The sequence below is a fragment of the Falco cherrug genome, chromosome 4, assembly GCF_023634085.1.
Source record: "Falco cherrug isolate bFalChe1 chromosome 4, bFalChe1.pri, whole genome shotgun sequence".
NCBI lineage: Eukaryota > Metazoa > Chordata > Aves > Falconiformes > Falconidae > Falco > Falco cherrug.
The window spans coordinates 21591500-21612233 of NC_073700.1; the positions used below are offsets into that span (position 1 = coordinate 21591500).

The 20734-nt window shown below is 46.4% G+C and overlaps 1 protein-coding gene across 2 annotated transcripts in view; it reads left to right on the top strand.

Annotated features, from left to right (window-relative positions):
* Nucleotides 1-1903: 1903 nt before the first annotated feature.
* The window catches only part of LOC102055836 (contactin-4), a 339085-nt gene continuing 320254 nt past the window's right edge, over nucleotides 1904-20734 (top strand). For both annotated transcript variants that reach the window (XM_055709999.1, XM_055710003.1), the window contains exon 1: nucleotides 1904-2085. The gene's annotated coding sequence lies outside the window, so the exon portion shown is untranslated. The remainder of the gene's footprint in view (nucleotides 2086-20734) is intronic.

A 20734-nucleotide genomic window follows, 5' to 3' on the forward strand; every position in this document is an offset into this window, starting at 1 on the left:
GGTTATGATGATGTATGCTATGCATGTTCCTTTTGAAAAATTCGGAAGCATTTTCAGTGTTGATTTCCCTCAAGAGTTATTACACCCCACACAGATTGGCAGCACCGTGCCACAGTGCCAGGATTTATGAGGTGACCTTGGAGACACAGGCACTCCCAAATTGAAAACACTTGGCGCTAAACTTGAAATATATTTATTTCGGATTACCGAGCAGTCTCCACTATTGTATAAATCAGAATGAGATTACACAAAAAATACATAACATTTAGATAACATTTCATAACATGAGGGGATCCTCTCACACTTCGCTCAAGAGCAGACTCTCCCTCCTCCAGACTCTGTTTTGCAGTTGGGTCCAACCTTAAACTTTCACAGGATTCAGGAAAGGCAGCACTGGCCCCCGCTGCCCCCTCTATGAGCAGCAGGCTTTTTGGGGCCATTCTCCATCACACAGGAGCTGAGCATTCCTAAGGGATTGTGGGCAGGGATACATAGCGGCTGGTCAGGAGTGGGCCAACTAAAGATGCTCAGTTACCCCCAGGCACTGGAGAAGCCCCGGTGCCTTGCTTCACTGCTGCGTGTAGCACTGCCCAAGCCCCCTGGAGCCGTGCAGCCGAGCCCCATGTGCGGCTGAGCTGGGGGTCCCGGCAGCGCCCCCCCCGAGCTGCTCAGGGTGCTTCCCAACTGTCTTTGGGATCTGGGAGCTGTGCTAATAAAGAGGTGCTGATAGATGGCAGTGAAACATCCGCGCGAAGGCACGTCGAGTGTGAACCTGTAAGCAGCAATAAATGCGAATCCAACCTGCACTAATGTTAATTGTCATTCAGTTTATATCGATGTGCAGTTTATTAAACCATAAAGCAAGGCAGCAAGCACAGAGAACAGCTCTAGAGATAATTAAACATAATAAGGGTTTCACTTAATCCCTCAAAACCCAGGGGAGGCACAGTTAAGACTGAATACCCTCTTTGCACTGAAAGGCAGTTTTTTGCACAGCCATTTAAGAGCAATTCGAGGTACAAGGGTCCCGGGCAGGGGGAAAGGTAGGTTCCACCTGTGCTTCTGAAGAGCGGTTGGGATGGGTGGGTTTTGGTTTGGTTTTTTTTGTTGTTGTTGTTGTTTGTTTTTGGTTTGGGTTTTTTTTTTTCCTTTTCTTTATGCCTTTGGATCACTCTGCTTATGAAGCCTGAACTCTGACTTTCAAAGCGGTTCATGGCTCATTATTTGCATCGCAGCAGCAAGCGCAGACCCTCAGGAGCCATCCTGAGCAAGGTCCCAGCGCGGCGGTGGCCAGGCGGCTGGCGAGCAGCAGGGATGGATGTACCTGCCCCGCTCGCCCCTCCGCCGCCTCTGCGCCCCGCACCGGGCGAGGAGGGTCAGCAAGGGGGTGCAAGGGGAGGGTGGGCTAGTCCTGCAAGGGGCTGAGGGTGGCACAGCAGGCGGATGGAGGAGAGGGGCAGCTTCTGAAGAGTGAGAACAATTACGGGAAAGCTGAGATGAATGCCGGAGGCCAACGCAGAGAGAGGAGGGGAGGGAAAAAAAATAATGCCCCGAGCTGTAATGTGGGACTCTCACGTCCCCCCTTAGTGGGACCCGGACTGGCGGAGGGTGGGAAAAAGGCAGGGAGCGGGAAGTAACCGGGCGCCCCCACCGCGGAGGGGCCGCCCCGGGTGCGCAGAGCCCGCGGGTGCGGATGTGCCCTGCGCCCGGCGGGAAGCGCCGCGCCGGGGCTATAAGGCCACAAAACAGGCGGCAGAATTGCCCCCCGCGTGGGGGCTGAGCCGCCGAGCGCTGTACCCCGGGCTTGGGGGGGGGTGCGCCGCTGCGCGCAGGGGCCGCGCCCGGGCCGCGGGGCAGGAGGAGGGTTGAGGGCGGCCGCGGCTCCGCGGCTCCTCCGCCCGCCCCCCGCGCACGGCGCAGGTTTGGGGGGTGGGGTTTGCGCGGCGCTGCCCGGCTCCCCGGCCGCTGACGCTCAATGCTGCGGCCGCGGGCTGCTGCGGGAGCTGCGCACCTCGGGGCTGCCGCGCACGGCGGGCAGACAGCGCCCGCGCCCGCGGAGCCAAGCATGCCCCCCGCCCCGCCCAGGTAAGCGCGGCGCGGCTTTGCGGAAGGAGGAGGGAGGCAGATTTGAAAAGGCAAAACCAACCAAACAAAAAATTAAAAGGGGAATAAATAAGGAAACCGGTTGCGGCGCTGGGGAAGGAGAGCGCGGCTGGGCTGCGCGGGGCGGCGCGCAGCGGCTGGCCGGGAGCGCGGTGCGGGGCGCGGGGTGCGGGCGGCAGGGCGCTGCGGAGCCCGGGGCGCGGTGGGTGCTGCCGCCCGCGCTCCCCGCCGTGCCCGCGGAGCGGGGTGCGCAGCGCAGCGCGGCCGCGGTGGCTCCGCGGAGGGGGCTGGCTGCGGGTCCGCGGGCAGTGGCAGCGGGGAGCGCGGGCTGGGGCGCTGTGCGTGGCTGCGGGCGGGGACTGCCCCCCCCCCCCCCCCCCCCCCCCCCCCCCCCCCCCCGGCCGCCAGGAATGCATGCGTAACTTTTTGCTCGATCCAGCCAGGGTGCCGTGCTCGAGTTTTAGCTTCTTTAGCTTTCCCCAGGCTGATGTTGCTTCCGTGTTGCGAGAAACATAATGCAGCATGTTGTTTTATTTATCCCAGACAGGAATGACTTGCTCTCTAAACTACAAATTAAACGATGCTGCTTGCATAACAAGTGGAAATAGTTCGTATCTTACATACTAATTATCCATTGCCTTTTAGACTAAGCAAAAGCGTGTTGGGTTTTTGTTGGTTTTTTTTAAATTATTATTATTTGCAAGGAGGGTTCAATAAAAGAGTCTGATGTCTTGCAGCAACGTATTCATTTTCCCTTGCTGGATTAAAGTGGGCAAAGGATTAGGAGCCAGCATGGTGATAAGGCACCCTGAGGTGCAGGGAAGGAGGGGAACGTGTGGCGGTAGAGAAGTCAGGTTTTGTGCCTGTGCTTGCACATCCTCCCCTTTACATGGTTCAGTTCGGGACCTGCATCCTGGCCGATCCATCATGTGGATGGGCGCAGGGGCTGGTGTCACGCTCCCGTTGCAATGGTCGCACGGCTCCCGACATCCTGACAGCGGCTGCCGCGCTCCTGCTCAGCCGGGGAGCCGGGATGCCACGGCCCGTGCACGTCCCGGTGGCGGCGGAGCTGTCGCAGCCCCTTCCCCCGTTTCTCTAGCTCCCGGCTGCTCCGTCCCAGCTGCACACGGAGCCCCCAGCCCCGGCTCCCGCACGCCGGGGCTCCCCGCGCTGCTGCCGCGGGAGGCAGGGTGAGGGGGCTCTGCGCTGGGGGCAGCCTGGTGGACCCTCCAGCAGCCTTTTCTGCTGCTTTCCTGGCCAGGACACTGTTTTTCCTTCTTTTCTGGACCTGAGGAGCTTGCATTTTTACCCTGTCTGTAAGTCCCTGCAAACTGCTTAAATGGCTCTTGAATAATCCTTCAAAGTCACCTCCCCTCTTTAATCTAATACCAAAAGGACTTACTTTACATGGCTAATCCCTCTTTTACTTGCTGTACAGCCTCATTTAGAGGTGTGCACACTGCTAATTTTCCCAAAGCAGCCTGCTTTAGACAATGGCTTCCTCTGGCGTGCAGCAACCTCTCCCTCCCGTGCTGAACTCTGGGCAGAGCTGAATACCTCTGACAACGTTTTGCTTGATTTCAGGAGGTTTCATCAGACCCCATCAAACACACGTACCCTTCGCAAGAAGCCACAGCAAAATCTTTGTGTGTATTTGTAGGTAGCACCTACTGGGAGGGTCTCCTGCCCTGTGTGCCCCTGTACTGGCAGCCCGGGGGCAGGCACTTGGGTGGGGAGGGCGAGGGGGGGACTGGAGCAAAGCAGGGTGTGCCTGCAGGTAGGTGGAGTTGAATGATCCTGGAAAAAATTCTGGCAACTTTGGAAAGTGTCCCTGCCCATGGCAGGGGGGCTGGAACTAGATGATCTGTAAAGTCCCTTCCAGCCCAAACCTTCTGTGATTCTGTGACTTGGAAATTTTCCCATCCTTATCTTCTGCAGCGGAGTCGAGCTCTCTAGCCCATCTAGTGTTCCCAGAATTTTAAGCTGGTGCTGTTCTACATGATGACAAAATAGATGTTTTGAATGTGAATGACAGCAGAAGAAAAGCTTACCTTTGCAAGAAGCCTCGCTTCTCCCTTAGCATGTAAGCAGTAAACATGATGAAATGGTACTGCCTTCAAACCCTAACTGTACGTGCACGCAGTGATGTCCGGAGCTGCTCAGCCCCTTGCCTGAGGTCACCATGGATGTCCGATGAGGGGCAAGCATGCCCTTGGTGTGGTCTGGGTCATGGGAGGGGGCAAGCGTCATCATCTCCTCTTCTCCAAGCCAGGAGGACACATTTGACTGTGATGTGGCACAAGCCTTCTTGGATGGGTGGTCTCTGAGACCACAGCTGTCCTTCCCTGGGGTGGCCCTCGTCGTATTTCCAGTGTAACCCCTCCATCGCTTGTTTCCCAAGTGCTGAATGTAAACGGTCAGCTGAGGAGCGTTTATTCTAGAGGGAAGACCAGCAGCACTGGAAGGCAGCAAGCAGCTGGGGAAAGAGCTCACCTTGGTTCCCAAACTTGCACCTCGTCATGTGTGAAAGTTTCTTGTTGATATGCAGATCTTTATTTTTATTGTGATTAACATTTCTTTGATTTAAAATATGCTCCTCTGTGCGAAGAAAACAGGTGTAAGGTCCTTTATAATTTCTACCAGAGGTGCAAAACTTCGGAAGAATTTTGGAGATGTTCTTGTGCCACGGGACTTATTTCGGTGGGTTTAGGGAGTTGGCTTTGTCTGGCAGTTCTGTGCAGTTAACTTGATTTTTTTAAAAAAAAAAATTAGAAAATCAGAGGTAAAGGCAAGGCAGAGCTGAGGGAAGGATATTAACACAAGGTAGCTAGATCATTGCCTTTTTAATTTTCTCTCACCGTCTTTGGGAATTTTATTTGGCGAAGCGTGATGGAGGTGCCAGCTCCCCCGGCTGCTCTGCACCAGGGGCACGGGTGGGCACAGCCCTGGCGCCACACAGACAGCTCGGGCTGCAGGCAGTGCCGGAGAAGATGCTCTTGCTTAAAAATACTCTGCTGCGTTTGAAAGTTCGTAAATCATCACAGGTCTATTTTTAGCCATGTTAGATTATAGCTAGTCTGGGGTTTCTTCCCATCTGCGGCCTAAAACGACCCGATAATGTCCCTGTAAAAGCTGTTTACACGCTCCTTTTGATGTTGTGGGTGACCTGTTGTTCAGCCCCATTACCATCCAGGGGACGGGGCTCCATCTGAAGAGGGTTTGGTGCAACAGTTGGGAATTTTCCTTCACATGCAGAACCTGGAAGGCTGCTGCTTGGTGCATGAGTGATGTGCAGCCCCTGACAGGAAGGTAATCACAAACACAGAAAAGTAACATGAATCACACAAAATCCACAAATGTCAGCTCTGAAGCTCTAATCTAGGCATGCTGCCAAGATTTAAACTTGCACACATCTTTACTGTTATCTGCTACAGTGGTTACTCAAATACAAATATGAATATCATGACAGTAGTGATTCATTCTTTTTATTATTAGCAAAGCAAATATATAATGACATCCGACTGATTTACTCTTTCATGTGAACACACAACTCTTCCCTGTCCCCTACCATCATCCACCAAAAATGGTGATATTAAAACTAAAACTCTAGTGTAAAATCTGCTTGTAATCTTAGCATAAATGAGGTTCACATTTCATTAGGAACCAAAACAACAGTATTTTCTGCACTAAGTTTGCAGTACTGTATGTGTTATACTTGGGAAATAACTTCATTCTTTGCTTTTCCCTAGAGACAAGCAGTCACTTTGTATCTTAATCTGCAGGATAAAAATCTGTTTCAACAGGACACCAAGAAAAAGAAAGCTTTGTTGGTTTGGGTTCTTTTAATTGTTAGGTTAAATCACTGAAAGTCAAACCCTCAGGACCAACAGGGTGAAAGTATTTTCGAAATAATTAATCTAGTGACTTTTCTCATATGCATGATTCAAATTTAGGAAGCTAGAGCATAAGGAGCAAGTTTTGACTTTGCAATATAAACGGGGAATTTTGCTCAGGTACGTAATTGCAGCACAGATGTATCAGCATGTGGACTTCAGCAAGGTAAGTGTTACACTTACTGCATTATTCCACTTCAAAAAAATGTCTTGTGGACTCAAGAAAATAATCTACAACCATCAATTTTTTAAAATTACCTTTACAGTATTTTTCTAAACATTGTTTAAACAGCTCAAGGTTTCAAAATTGAGGTTCTACCACACTTGTTTCTTCTACTAATTCTTCCATGAGCTCCCAGTTGATACTTTGTTACTTGAAGATTTGCTGGAGATGCCTCCAATATGGCCAAACATCTTTATTAATAAATTAAAGTTTTGATACATCCCATACCAAGCTCTCCTAAGATGCAAGTCAAGTCCCACAATGGCACTTCACCACCTTTTCTCTTCTGTTTTTCCAGAGGCTCTGAGCCAGGCTTCAGTGAGACTTGGTGGACACGATCATTATTAACCATCTCACGGTGGACACGATCATTATTAACCATCTCACGTGGGCTTTCCCCATTTTGTTTGCAGAGTAAGATGTGGCTGAAATAGCAACTGTTAGGCTTGGCTTTCTCCAGATTTCTTTTAACCCAGGAGGGCAATGTGACAGCACTCCCTGCCATGCTCATGGAGTCGTAGAATGGTTTGGGTTGGAAGGGACCTTGAAGTCCACCCAGTTCCAACCCCTGCCGTGGGCAGGGACACCTTCCACCGGACCAAGTGGCTCCCAGCCCCATCCAGCCTGGCCTTGAGCACTGCCAGGGATGGGGCACCCACAGCTGCTCTGGGCAGCTTGGGCCAGGGTCTCACCACCCTCACGGTGAAGAATTTCTTCCTAATATCTAACCTAAATCTGCCCCATTACCTCTTGTCCTGTCACTACATGCCCTTGTAAAAAGTCCCTCTCTAGTTTTCAGCGGTGGTTCATCTTCCTTTTGTGGTCCTTGTTCACAAGTAGCACAGTCCAAAAGACTCCTCCATCAGTGTCCCTGCACCGCCCACAGGCTTCCTTGGGAGTAGTTTAATTTCTTCGTGAGTTAAATGCCACTCACTGCCTGTGAGCTAAGGGCTGGCCTTAGGGGCTGGAGGAAGCCCAGAAGCTGTCCAGGTGGCTGGCAGCCAGGTTTCCCTTCCTTGGACTGGAAGTATTTGGCTCATATCTGAGCTGGACTCTGCTGTTAACTTAGCTGGAGGTTTGCACGGGGTTGATGTTGTTACTTTTATGGGACAGATTGTGTATTAGCAAAGAACATTGTAAAAACTCACTGAAAAGTAGGTGAGTGAAGGGCAAAGTAAACATCCTGGCTACCTGCCGTGGTGCCGGGCTGCCTTCAGCAGGTCTTGGCCCATCCATGGCAGCCATGGTTTCTGACACCACCAGGTGTGAGCTCTTTGCTAGGCTGACGTGCTGGATCTTCTCCCGTTGGACCTTTTGTGGGACCCCCACATTTTATATAGCATATGTGTAAGGAACCTGGATCTGGTGGGCTACCAATGGTGCATAAATTCATTTCATGTGATTTTCTTTTTCCGGGGTACTATGTGATAACACTGTGCTTGGTATTAATGGTGTGACCCATGAGAGGTGTTTGAAAGGCATGCTGAGCACTGAACAGAGGAGGGTTCTTCACCTCCTGCACAGAGCACCAAATACATTTAATAAAAAAAAAAAATATTTTTTTTTTTATCACTGCTCCCTGCTCTTGTGAAATGAAGGCAAAAACTATCCTGTCCTCTTGTCATGAATGAATGGATGAATCTTCTTGGTCTTTGTCTCCCAGTCTTTTTTTTTTTTTTTTTGGAGGGACGGGGGAAGCTTCCAAAGAGCACTCAACTTTAGCTTTTTAAAAAGAGTTACTTATCATAAGAGCAGAACATTTGCCTATGAGGGTTTAGTCCAGGAATGACTTCTCATATTTAATTGATCCGTATTGTTCAATTAGGGAGATGTATAATGCCTTCTGTTGTGCATGTATAGCTGGAAGTAGAAATGAATGAAATATGAAGTACAGCAGAAGAGTAATTTCAAACAGAATCAGCTCTTAGCAATGTACTAAACAGGATTTCAATCCAGGCCCTGATACGTGTGAGTAAATACGAATTGTGTAAATACATCAGATCGTTAACTTTGAGATGCAAATTATTTTGAATTATAGTATTTCTTCTTATTCTGGCCAGAATTCAGTAACTTTTTTGTTCCAAATCATATTTATAAACATTTCCAACTTGTGAATTCATGTTCAAATGTATTTCAGCATGTTACGCTTCTCTGGAAACAGCTTGTTTGGGTTTCAGAGCCCCCCAGTTTCCCCAGTACGGGTGGGCTGTCAGGAGCAGGGCAGAGCACACAGCAGCGTGGCACTCGGAGACACGAGTGGCACGGATCCCACAGGGTGGCAGCACTCAGCCCGCAGCACCCAGCTCCTGACCGTGCATCCCGCTGCCCATTCCTCCTGCTGCATTCCGCAGCGCATCCCACCTGCTGCACCCCCCTGCCCGGATGCCAGATCCTGGTGCCAGAACGGCCACGCAGCCTGGGAGCTTTGGGAGCGCACCCTTCTCTGCAGGCCTGGGGAAGAACTGGTGCACTTTGCAGGTTTTAGGCAGATAGTGAATGTTATGCCTATAACACAATTTCAACAGTATAATTTTCTTAGGATTACTAATTCTGAGGAATCAATAAAAAAACATGCATCATTTTTCTCCTTGACATCTTTGTTTCATGATTCTCTGCTGACCAACAAGGCCGTTCTGCTTCTCAGCGTACCCCTCATTTTTTCCCACCACTTGTATACTCACCACTATCCATCTTCACTCACAGCCTGCCGCAGCAGGTCCTCTCACACTGTGGCTGATGGGGGGGCTTGCTCAGCATCACCCTCTCTGCTCCTCCCCAAGCTCCTTTGGTTTCAACACAGGATGCTCAAGAGGGTTCCTCTGTGGGATCCAGCACAGTTAGACTTGCCAATAGAAAGCGCCGATTATTCATGAAGAGTGGTTTTAAACTTTGCAGAAATCAGTGGTGACGAGCAGCAAGCGTGTGGTGTGTGCGGAGCAGCTGTCCTGCGCGGTGCATGGCACGAGGGCTGGTTGTCGGTGTGCAGTTCTTCTGCTCGACAGCTTGCAGGAAGGCTTTCAGGGATGTCCTGGTAAGGATAGCTCAGCGTTAGTCCAGTCCAAAAATCTGTGTGGCAGAAGAGGTCTGCCGGCTGCTTTGGCAGCTCCATTTTTGGTGGGCATCAAGCAGGTGTCTCCTGGGCAGGGATAAGGTCAGTGGGCAGAAAGGACTGGCAGGGCAGATGGAAGGCGCTGACCATCCTTCCGTCTCTGATCTCAGCAGTATTTTCATATTGTTTGCCAACACTTCCTACAATTAATATTAAATGAATATATCACACATTGTTTTACCAGGGAGGCAGAGATGGGAAAAGCAGATGCAGAGCAATGCAAAGCGTCAGGCTGGGTGTCTCCTGGGGAGCACCAGTAACGCGCTGGTTTGAGTCAAGGAATGACTTGGGTGAATTCAGTGTTTGATGGGTCTCTTCTAATTGCAGATGTGAAAAAAACCAACCACTAGTCAAATACAGCTGTAAATGAATAGCGCAGAACAGGGATTGACTCAATATTTTCTCTAGTCGAGTGGAAAAAAGGAAACCTAGTATGAGAAATCTGGAAAGGTCAAATTAATTTGTACTTGTGTGATAATGGGTAATACCTCTATTGTTTATGAAGCTTGCAAAATCTCTCTGGTGTTAACCACTGTGATAGATCTGATGGTGATTTTGAGAAATTAAAAATGAAGTAACAGTTGTTCCACCCTCTTCTTGCCTTTATCTGTTTTGATTTAGGATTCCTTTGAAAAGTTACATGTTCTTTATGAATTAGTTGAGATGAAATTTATTCAGTTTTCTTGACTTCAGTGTGCTGTCGCTAAAGGGAGGAGATAATTTTAAACCAAAAAGATTAATAGTGAGGTTGGTAAGAGTAAGACTGAAAACCTGCTTGTGTCTTGCTGCTTAAGCATTCTGACTGTGTTTCCCTGTTTGTTTATTTTGCTCCGGTCTTTACTGTTTATTTACTAGGTGCCTTCTGCTGCCTCTGTTATTGAGGCAGATTTGCAGCTTCTTTTAGTAGCCACTGGACATTGTGTGGATTTTTCTGGGATCCTGCTTTCTTTCCTGGGAGTGACAATGCTACCAAACTGCATAATTTTCCATGAAACAATAGAGGACTATATCGGGAGTCCCTTCTGCCTCGTGTACAGCAAAATGTGTAGGCTCCAGAGGAATTCATTTGCTAGGCTTATCGCTGAGACATTTAATATCTAGAATGATTTAGTATATCAAATTCTAGAGTTTTGGGCTGAATGTAGCTGCATTCGTCATTGTTGCAGAACCTTGACAGCGAACAAAAGGTGCTGCGGGGAACCATAACTCATGCAGCAAATTAATGGGTTCCCGGCTTCACTTGCTCAGCTAAATGGAAGCAGGGAACGGTGTGGTCTTGCCGGCCGAGGGCTTTGTGCAACAAGTGTGTGGGTTAGGAGTTTGCATGTCCTTCATCCCTGGAGCGGAGGTGAAAAGCACAGACTTCTTGCCAGCTGCCTGGGACTGGTGTTTTTCACTGTAGAAGGTACTTACCTATAAATGACTTGAAAGGGGAAAAAAACCACCAGCTTGTTAGCTGTTATGGGAGCATGATGCAATTGTTTTCGCAGAAATTTTTTTTCAGGGAGCATCCACAGAAGGGAAAGGATTTGACTGGGAAGGTTTCACGTACTCTAGATTTTATGATGTCATACTGCAACAGAAAACTTAAAGCTATGAGCACAGGACGTCCAGTAACACTCACAGGCTGCATACCGTGGCTGATAGTTTTGCCACTGGAAAGGTGTGTGCGTTGCAGAGGCATATGTGATCGCCTTCAAGCGACTGGTTCTCCCAGGCAGGTCTGGGTTGACAGAGCGCTTTGGCCATAGACAATCCCATGCAGGCTCTTCCAGACCAGAAACCTCTCCAGGATCCTCAGCAGTACTCATGGTTTAGACTGTTTGCCATAGGAGGGCTGCAGCCCCGCATCTTCCTGGCCCTGATTTTGCTCTTACCCTTTTTTCCAGTTCTGCCGCCCTTACTGGCAGACGAAACCAGTTCTGGAAAAGGTTCCTGTCCTCTTAGTTGCCAAATTACTGGGTGTGCTGAAAGACGCGGCATAGCTAAGAAATACGGGATGAGGAGAGACGATGCTCTGAAGTGACAGTTTACTTGGTGGTGTGTTTTTTAGGCAGGGTGAGGTCAGCCTGTTCGAAGTGATCAGCAGCTCCTGAGGCTTGGATGTGGACTGGGGTTGTTGAGCACTTCATCGCTGGAGTTGTTGAGCACTTCATCGTGAAGAGCTGCCTGTACATTTGGTAATTGGCTCAATCACCCTCAAGGGCTTAGAAGATAAACATGCAGCAACGACTGAGAAAACAAATAGATGGGGGGATGGATGACGACGTAGTGAAGCGGCTTGAATCTGCAGCTGAGTTGCACCGAGAGGGCTTCAGAAAACGTGCAGAACTGGGTGGCTGCTGAATGCTGCCACTGCGTGGTGTTGGCCACGTCAGGCAGTTTTTTCAGTTCTGAACTTGCACTTCCAAAGTTCAGGAAGGCTCTGCGTTGTCTGGTGGATCAGTCAGCTGTCCAGAGCACCTTTGCAGCATACTGAGCAGTTCAGTATGCCCACATTTGCTCTTTGGGGGGAAAAACCACCAGAAACAAGGTCACCTGCTCTCACCGCAGGTTTATGGCTGAGCTGGAGATGCCCTTCTCCAGAAAACAAAACATGATGAGTAATATGGTCTTTTAAAAAGCAGAGAGCACTCTAGATGCGTGTTTGAAACTGATGTAAGGCACAGAAGCGGTTGTGTCCCAACATGATCTGGGTATGCAGGGATCGCGTCATTGCACGGAGCTGTGCTGCCAACGTGGATTGAGCGGGTTTGGTCGCTGCTCCTGTTTCCTTCAGGGTGGGGTGGCTTTGGTTGTTGGTGAGGGGGGTAGGGTTTGAGGATCTTCTCATCTGCTTTCAATCTTGATTTTTTTTCCTTGGAAGAGCAAGTTTCAAGGTCAGTCAGTGTTTTTCCAGTGTGTCAGTATAAAGTCCGGGTCTACCGCATGATTGTACTGTCTCATCTGCTTTCTGCTTCAATCTTCTGGACCACTGAAGTTAGAAACTTGACAGCATGTGGCAAAAGATGCCAATAATAGCTCAGTAATACCTTCTGGTTTGTTCAATCCTGTGTAAGTGGGAGTTTGCAGCGGAGCTGAATAGCACACCATTGCCCAGCCTCGGGTGGTATGAATAAAGTCCTTACAGTAGATTAAGTGATAGATCACAGCTCCGCTGCAGACGTTGTATGGAGGAGCCCATTCGGCAGCAGCTAGCATAAATGGACAGAAGTGCAGTGTTTGTGCTACTGTTTATTTAATTACTTTAGGTTTGCTTGTCTGTATACACGTGCCTGCGCAGCCAGTCTGGGCTGAGCAGGAGTGAAGGAGATGGAAGGTGCTTAAAGAAGCCAGGATGGATGGCTGCAGGCTCTGTCACCTCTTTGCTTTGGGAGAAGAAAGGTGTGGGAGTTACAGAGGAGGTGGAAGAAGTACGAAGAGCATGTGGCATGTCAAGAAAACTTCAAAAGGCCAGGAAAAAAAAAAATCTTCCCTTTCAATTCTTCCTTTCTCCTCTACTCAGAGTCTACTGTCTTTACTGCCTCAGTGGCTCCATCCGCGTGGAGGCTCGTGCAATGTCTCAGGCAACTAGCAGTGAGAACAGTGGCCCACAGAAGACTGAAATACGGATGCTTCTCTTTTGCCAGCACAATCTAAGTAAGACTTGCCAAAAAAACCCTGTTTCTGGTGGGTCTGCTGCCAAAAGAGGCTTTCTTGCTTCCGAAGAGGAGGGACTGACAGTGGTTAGCTGGACCAGTTCCTCCATCTGCAGGGACCTTCCTCCTGGCTGCTGAGGGATGGGAGTGCTCCTCCTGCCCAAAGAAGACATCTAGCACAGGTGTTTCTGTTCTGGTCCAGGAGGAAGATCCTTCAAATCCTGTTTTAAAAGGATTTAACCTGGCACTGGAGTGGTCCCCACACTGAAACCAGCCCCAGGGCCAAACCCTCAGCTGCTACACTGCTGCTTTTTTCCTTTGTTTTAACACATCAGGAGGTTCTGACATGTGTGGTGTAAGTGTACAGTTTTGTGGACAAGCCAATGCTTCCGGTCATTCCCAGTGTATCCAGAGACAGCAAGGCTACCTCGGCTAGCCTGCTTGCTATCAGCCCGCACTGCATCTCAGAACCATTTTATTATGTTTATTATTGTATTTTAGAACCATTACCTAAAATACGGAATTGCTGCCCCTAGAAAAGTGGATTATCCTTTCCTGGATAGCTAATTCTATTTCACTCAAGAAAATTTGATTCATATTTCTGAAACATTGCCACTAAACAGCTTTCTAAGCAGAGTTGCAGTACAAGACCAAATTAGATTCGTGTAAGGGAGAGGGGAAATATTGTTGTTGCAAGTGTCCAAAGGGGTTGAAATGAAAATAATTTTATAGATCAAACTTAAATTGAGTTCAGATATTACAGAGACAGCACAGTGCTATACCTGGGAAATCCCATCTGTCAAAAATAAACTTCAGGGTCACATTTTCAAATGGCAGTTTGGTTCTGGATCATGTGGTGTCTGTCTCTGGCGGAGCTGGGATGTCAGCCCCATTGCTGCCATGGCATGACCATGCAGAGCAGGTTGGGCTGCGTGAATCTTCTCAATTTAAAAAAAAAAAAAAGAACAAAAGAAGGTGGAGGAATGCTTTTCAAGGATTTATAACATCCTTCACAAATTGCACCAGTCTGAAATGGCAGATACTGTTTGTCTCAGTGACTTTGACTTTTGACTAAGTCTCCAAAAATTTAGGCCAGACTATAGCGAAGCCCAGCGTCCCAGAGAAAGTACCTTGTGAAGTTCTGCAGTTGGAAGTAGAAGCAGTTTCAATTAAACTTGAGAACTTACTTGACCCATATTACTGTAGTACCTGAAAGGACTTAACATTTTAGGTCTTTGATTATCCTTGTGGAATTCTTCTGAGCTGGTTGTGTGCTGTTTTATTGGGGATGAGGAACTGAGATGCACATCCCAAGATGGTCAGAGATACAGAGATATTTAGGAACTTCAGTTTCTAGTAATCTCTATCCAAATTCTTTGGATTTTAGGGTACTGAGCTATTAAAAATACTAAGTTTATGCCAGAGGAGAAATTTTAACACCGACTTCTTATTCCCCATGGATTGCATCATAATTCCGTTCTATGCTTAAACCAGATGTAATTATTTTTCCACCTGTGTTTTGGCTTTGGATCAGTCCTTCCCACCTGCATGGGATTCAGGATCTCTCTGAATACTTGCTTTAAAACTATCAATACTTGGGACTGAAAGTATATTTTTGAAAATGTAATCAAACACAATTTAGCTGTCTGAAACATTATGAGTAGACCTAAGCATTCACATAGAAATACTTGACAATATCTATACTAACATAATGTCATCCATTAGTATTGTGTAAAATATAAAATATCATGCAATATTTAAATCCAGCTGCAGTGAATCCTCTGTAACTATACTGACGGTATCTAAATTTAGTAACTAATTAAATTCCATGGAACAGAAGAATGCATTTCTCCACTGCAATCTACTTCTTGTAAGGACAAAGATTATGTGCAATAGCTACACTTCTATTTTTATATAATGTAATATATTTTTTATATATATTAACTATATACCTGTGCTTTCTGAATTTCTACATCTGTATTTCAGCACCTCTGCTGAAGAGGACCTGGGGACCCTGGGTGGTGCAGGCTGAATGTGAGCTGGTGCTGAGGCTCAGCCGCCCTCAGGTCTGGCCCGTGGCCACAAGGCTGGGGGGGGACTGTCACCCCTCCCCCGGCACTCAGTAGTCCACATCTGGACCCTGCTGTCCAGCTCTGACCCCTCCGTGAGATGGTTGCTGATGGAAGTGGTTGAGCTTGAGGGGGTTACTGGGGTTGCAGGGACAGTGCCCTGAGAATCTGGGTCTGGATTCATCCAGACTCTGCTCAGAGGATCCTTCATCCACGACCAGAATGGCTCTTTTCACCAAAAATGCCAGTTCATGCATTTTCTTTTCCAGCCACTTCACTGACCAAACCTCTGGCTGCGGATGACTCCGGCTTTAAGACTGTGATGAAATTAAGCATGTACCCAAGCCCTTACGGGATCAGGGCCAAACACTTTAAATAATTGATGGGCTGCTTTATTTCGTCAGCCTTTCTGAAGTAAACTGAGTTTCAGATGAGCATGAGCTGACTTAGATGTTTAGGTGGGGAAAAAACAGCCTCTTTGAATTGCGCTGATTTCCCACAGGGTTACCTTGGGACCAGAAAAAATAATTTCTTCAGCTTGATCCTTCTTTCCCCCTCTCTAAACAAACACTTTTTTTTTTTTTTTTGCTTTGTTTTCTGTTCAGGCCTTTTGGATTCTTTTGCAGGAAAAAAAAAAAAAAAGAATCCTCTTAAACATATAATCTGAAAAGGGGAGGGGAGGAAAGTTGTCATTAGTATTTGTGAACTGAAGTTGGCCAACTGTCCCAGGGGTATTTTGATTTTGCAGGGTATATGTCTGTGTAATTTCTGTAAATGTTGATAAATTAATAATACAACTAGAATAGATGTGTTTCCCGTAACACTTGCCAGTGTGTGTGAGGCAAGGCAAAACTAGAAGAACTGAAAGTTGCTGACCCAAATATGGTGTAAGATTAGAAGAAAAGGTGAATGGAGGGTAAAAAAGTAAATAGCAGGAGAAGCAGATAATGAGCATCCATGCTTTGGTTGCTAAATGGTACTGTGGTCATGCAGACTGGTCTGCAGGAAGGATATTGTTTGTACAGGCAGGATATGGGAGAAAGGAGAATTAGTTTGTTGAAAAACAAGCAGGAAATGTGTGTCTGTTTGGGATGGCTCCTCATATTCCACATCTGCAAATGGCTAAATATATTAGCTGAAAATAGCAGTGTGACAGAAACAGCAGAGTTACGCTCGGCTTCAGGGGGAGGGAGCTGCAATAGAAAAAAGGATGTGTCCAGAGAAGCGTTGCTTTTTGGAAACTACCCTTTGAGCAATTTCCTTCAGTGGAAAATGTCAGTGAACTAAGGCTCTCCTGAGAATTGATTTCTAAGACTGTTTATTTCTACTAATGATACAACATACCAAATTATTAAAAATTCTAAAAGCTACATTGGACAAAGTGGTTCACAGCAGAAAATATGCTTTGATCCATAATGCACCCCCCCCCTTTTTTTTTTTATAATCCTTTTACTCTTTAGGTCCTATTCATGTGTAAACTCTTTCTTATAATTTTCTGAATCTGAACATGCTTAGAAATTGTAAAACTGTCTTGGAGGTGACTTTGATGACTTTGGGAAGGGAGTAAAGTGATGGTGTGTCGGTAGTACGAGTGGGCTGGACTAGAGAGCATTTCCAGCTCTCAAATGTGACAGCGTGTGGGCACAGACACCTGCAATCATTGGTCACAGTTGAGTTTCATAAAGTCTTAAATGCCTTCAACATGGTAGCAACACTGCTAACACAAACATAAAAACACTGTAAAGTGTTTTTAAGACCAATATTTGTAGTTAAAAATAAATTCCTGCTGTGGTCAACCCATTCATTATCCCCTTCATGAAGAAAAAGGAGATGCAGCCTTCTGCTGTGATGTCCGTTCATTTCCTTAGCCACTGTCACTCATCCCCTTAATTACTGAATCTTATCATTTTGTATTCCAGATACTGGATTTGATCCATCCATCAGCTGTCAGTACCTTGTCAGAGACCCTGGATACTTCCAGATGCATTTTCTGTGCAGGTCCTGCCAGAAGAGAGGAATGTTGTGCAGAGACGGCTGGGCAGATAACAGACTTCATCCATTTTTCCTGTATTTCATCCTCAAATTAACCTTTTTTGCCATTTTCTCCCCCATAAACGGAACCTGAGAATTTGTAATGGGTGATCTTTGATTTATGAGGGGTTTGCGGGTTTATTTCCATGGATAGACAAACACTCCTATTTCAAACTGTTTTGACAAAAAACATAAGAGAAAATTCTGCCCTCCACTTCGCAAATAAAAAGGAGGGTAAAACTTTGCCTGTTGTGTCTCTTCAGCTGAACTTGACAACAATGCTTAGAGAGAGGTTTCCATGGTGAACGTAGAAAAATCAAATTTGAAAACTGTTTTCTTTTGTGCATTTGCTTCTATTGTTTTAATGGTCACTGTTCTGCACATTTAACAGTCATTATCCACACCTTCTAGCTTGTGAATACATTTACATATTTTAAATCAACATTAGCAGAGAAAAATGGGTGATTTGTCCAGGGCTGATTATGATTTTTTTTATTTTTTAATGCTGAAATGCTCAGGATATCCTCCAGTGGGATCTGTCAGAAAGGGCTCTTCTAGCAGACAGCTTTGCTTATTTGATAACTTTGTGTATTGATTCCTTACATCACCTTACTTAGGTTATATTTCATTTCTGTTCCTCCTTCTACTGTAGAAAGACAGAATGAAAACTTGGTAGCTGTTTCTTGCTTTATGTGTTTTTTTTCCCCTGTTGAAGCCTCGTGTAGTACATTCCTTGCCTGTTTACCAAGCACATTTCCTCTATTTTTTTTTTTTTTTGAATGGGAAGATTCTGGTTCGGAAGCAGGAAACTTTTAACACAGATTACTCAGAGCCATACTTGCTTATGCACTTAACAAGTGCATCCAGGATGCGGATGGATTTCCAGCATTACTTTCCGTATCTTTTCCTTCCGAAGCAGTCCGGCCCTGCACATGTCCCATGAGTGTGACAGGTGGACACTTGCGCACAACCACGGCCAGAGAGCCCTTAGCCTTGGTACTGCAGTCCTGCTCCCCAGGACTTCATCATACCTAAAGCACTGGTGATGGGCCTGCCAGTATCCATCGGTTCTCAGTTTGACGTGTTATTATTTTCATTCCCTTAAGGAGGGAAGATGTCACAGTGTCATCCTGAGAGCCTGTTACTCCTCTGTGCCTTTCTCAGGGTCATTCCTGCATGCTTCGTGGGAGGCTGCTGCCTGCACTCGCTCCCTGGGAAGCGCTGCCCGTGCTTCTGCTTGCTGGAATCACGCCAATCGTTGCTTTTCCCATTGTTTCATTTAGTCGCATGCTGAAATCCTCCTCTTGTTCCATCTCAAGTAATTAATTAGTCCAATTTCCATTTTAAATTTAACTCGAGCTCACTAAAAAATTGCCAGCCCTGCCAAAGTGCTGACATGTGTGTTACCAGATATTTGTTACGAAAGTCTTTCGAAATAATTCCCGGATAAAAGTCAAGTGGAGTGAACAAAACGCTCAAAATAATTATAAGTGGCCCTTAATATTTAGTTGTGTTGGTGAATAATAGAGAATGTGTTCTGGAGAAAAAAAAATGTTATAAATTTTCCTGAAACCCCTTTGCCAGGCTCTTGGTTTTGGCCTTGCTGCAGGACACACTGGGCATCTTGCAGAGCAGTGAAATCTGTAGGTAAGGAGATGGTGTGGAGAGGAGTGAAGGCAGTGGGTTTGTTGGCATTGATAAGATGCAGCTGTGGCTGTGCCGCAGCGGCAGTGGGTTGGTTAACATGGACAATGTGCAGGTGTAGCTTGTTCCTGCTAAGTGGTTAAATAGCCCTGAGTGTTGTGGGACAGGGGGTCAGATGGAGGGGGAGCAGTGTGGTCTGACCTCTGGAGGAAGGTGATACAGCACAGATGTTAGAATCTGACCAGTGGTAAAGCCTCTGCAGTCTGCTAGTTTGTGCTGCAACAATTGGTGCCCCGTGTGGGGCCGGTTGAGTTGGACTCTGACTGCAACAATGGTGTGTAACATGGTTAAATACCTGAACTTCTGAAGGACCTCAGACCTCCTGGAGTTGGTGCCTTGGGGGCGATGTTACCTTCTGGAGTGGGCATGGGTCACTGAGGATGCATTTGAAGCTTTTATCCAGTATACATGGTAACTCTTTGTTGCTAAATTAAGGGAAAATGTAAAAAAGTAAGTAAATTGTCTGTATTGACAAGCTGTACGTACAATCTCAGAGGATGCCACTGCCTGTGTGCTCAGCGGCAGCCTTGTGAGGGGCTGCCCCTTTAACTGGCTCTGGCTGTTGTCTGCCAACATTTAAAATGCTACCTTGTTAAATACTGCCTGTTTAATATACATTTTGGTGCGATTTGACAAATGGCTTTCCTCAGTTCCATGCGGAAGAGAAGCTAAATGAGTTAGTAAATGTTAATGTGTCCATGTTCTTCCTAGATAACTAGTTGCCTGTGGGACAGTATCAATAAGTGGCATTTATATGGTATTATGAATGTGTTAATTATGTGTAGACAAAATAATGAGTAAGCAAAGGTCAAGGACAAACACAGTTTCCCCAGAAATATGCATCAAAGCGCTTCTAATATTTAAGTCATTACCATTATTAAATATTCAGTGTAATTTATGTGCATTTTTTTCATTGCTTATAGTTTTAGGCTAGAAGATACTGAGCAACTTCAAGGGCTGTGCAAATGTTTTGTAACAAAACTCAGCAGAACTTCAGCAGAAGCTGGACAATGTTTTCTACACACGTTGGTTAACTGCCAGGTGGAATTTGGGATTGATTTCTTCTTTGAGATGTAGCCTTGTGGTGGTTTTTTTCCTAAATTTGAAATGAAGGAAATGAGAATGTGGCCATGCTGGCTATTAAACTGCTGAACCTTGAAACTCAATGAAAATCAAAACAAGATGCTCTTGAGACTGTAAATGCCCAACTTTGCCCTAGTTCATTGGGCTGCTCATTATCAATGCACTTTTAAAAAGCGATGCTGTTAGCATGCTGGAGATTTCAGTCTTCACTTTTTATTAGCAAGCCATATGTATAAATACCTCTTTGGCAGGGACCCTTCTGAAATCCAGTGGTTTTTTGTGACACGAAGCAAGAGGAAGCCTAGCTGATCAATACAGGCATTAATTAGAAGGAAAAGTTCAGTCATGGTTTTTACTTCTAAACTTTTGTGTATTGACATCTGGCAAAACAGTTAAGAAGTCAATAAGGATCTAAAAGTTACTGTACTGCTGGGTTGCTCGCTGAGAAATAGCAATTAAGCCTCCTGTCTCCCAGGACCTCCTCTCGCAGGTGTCTGGAAGCATCTCGCTACCAACCGAGATACTTTTCATGTATGAAACACTCATGTTATGACATCAAAACACGTTGCATATTATTTCGGCATGGCAGGCTGAAATTAGGTTCCCATTTTATTTTGCTTATAGATGCCTGTCAGAGTGGCTAAATCAGTTTCTTTGCCTCCTTGAAATAGCGTCACTTTGAATTTCCCTCATGCTGCATATTGTTTTGGGCAAAGACATGTTATTTCTGTATTCAAGATTGAGTGCCTCATACTCTTCAAATAAAGGTGAAGAAGCCCAATTAAGATTATTTTTTAAAAAACTTTCTGGGGTGGCAGCTAGGGTCCCTTTTAAAGTGATACAGAAGCTACTAAACACTGATGCATTATGGTGTTTGCTTC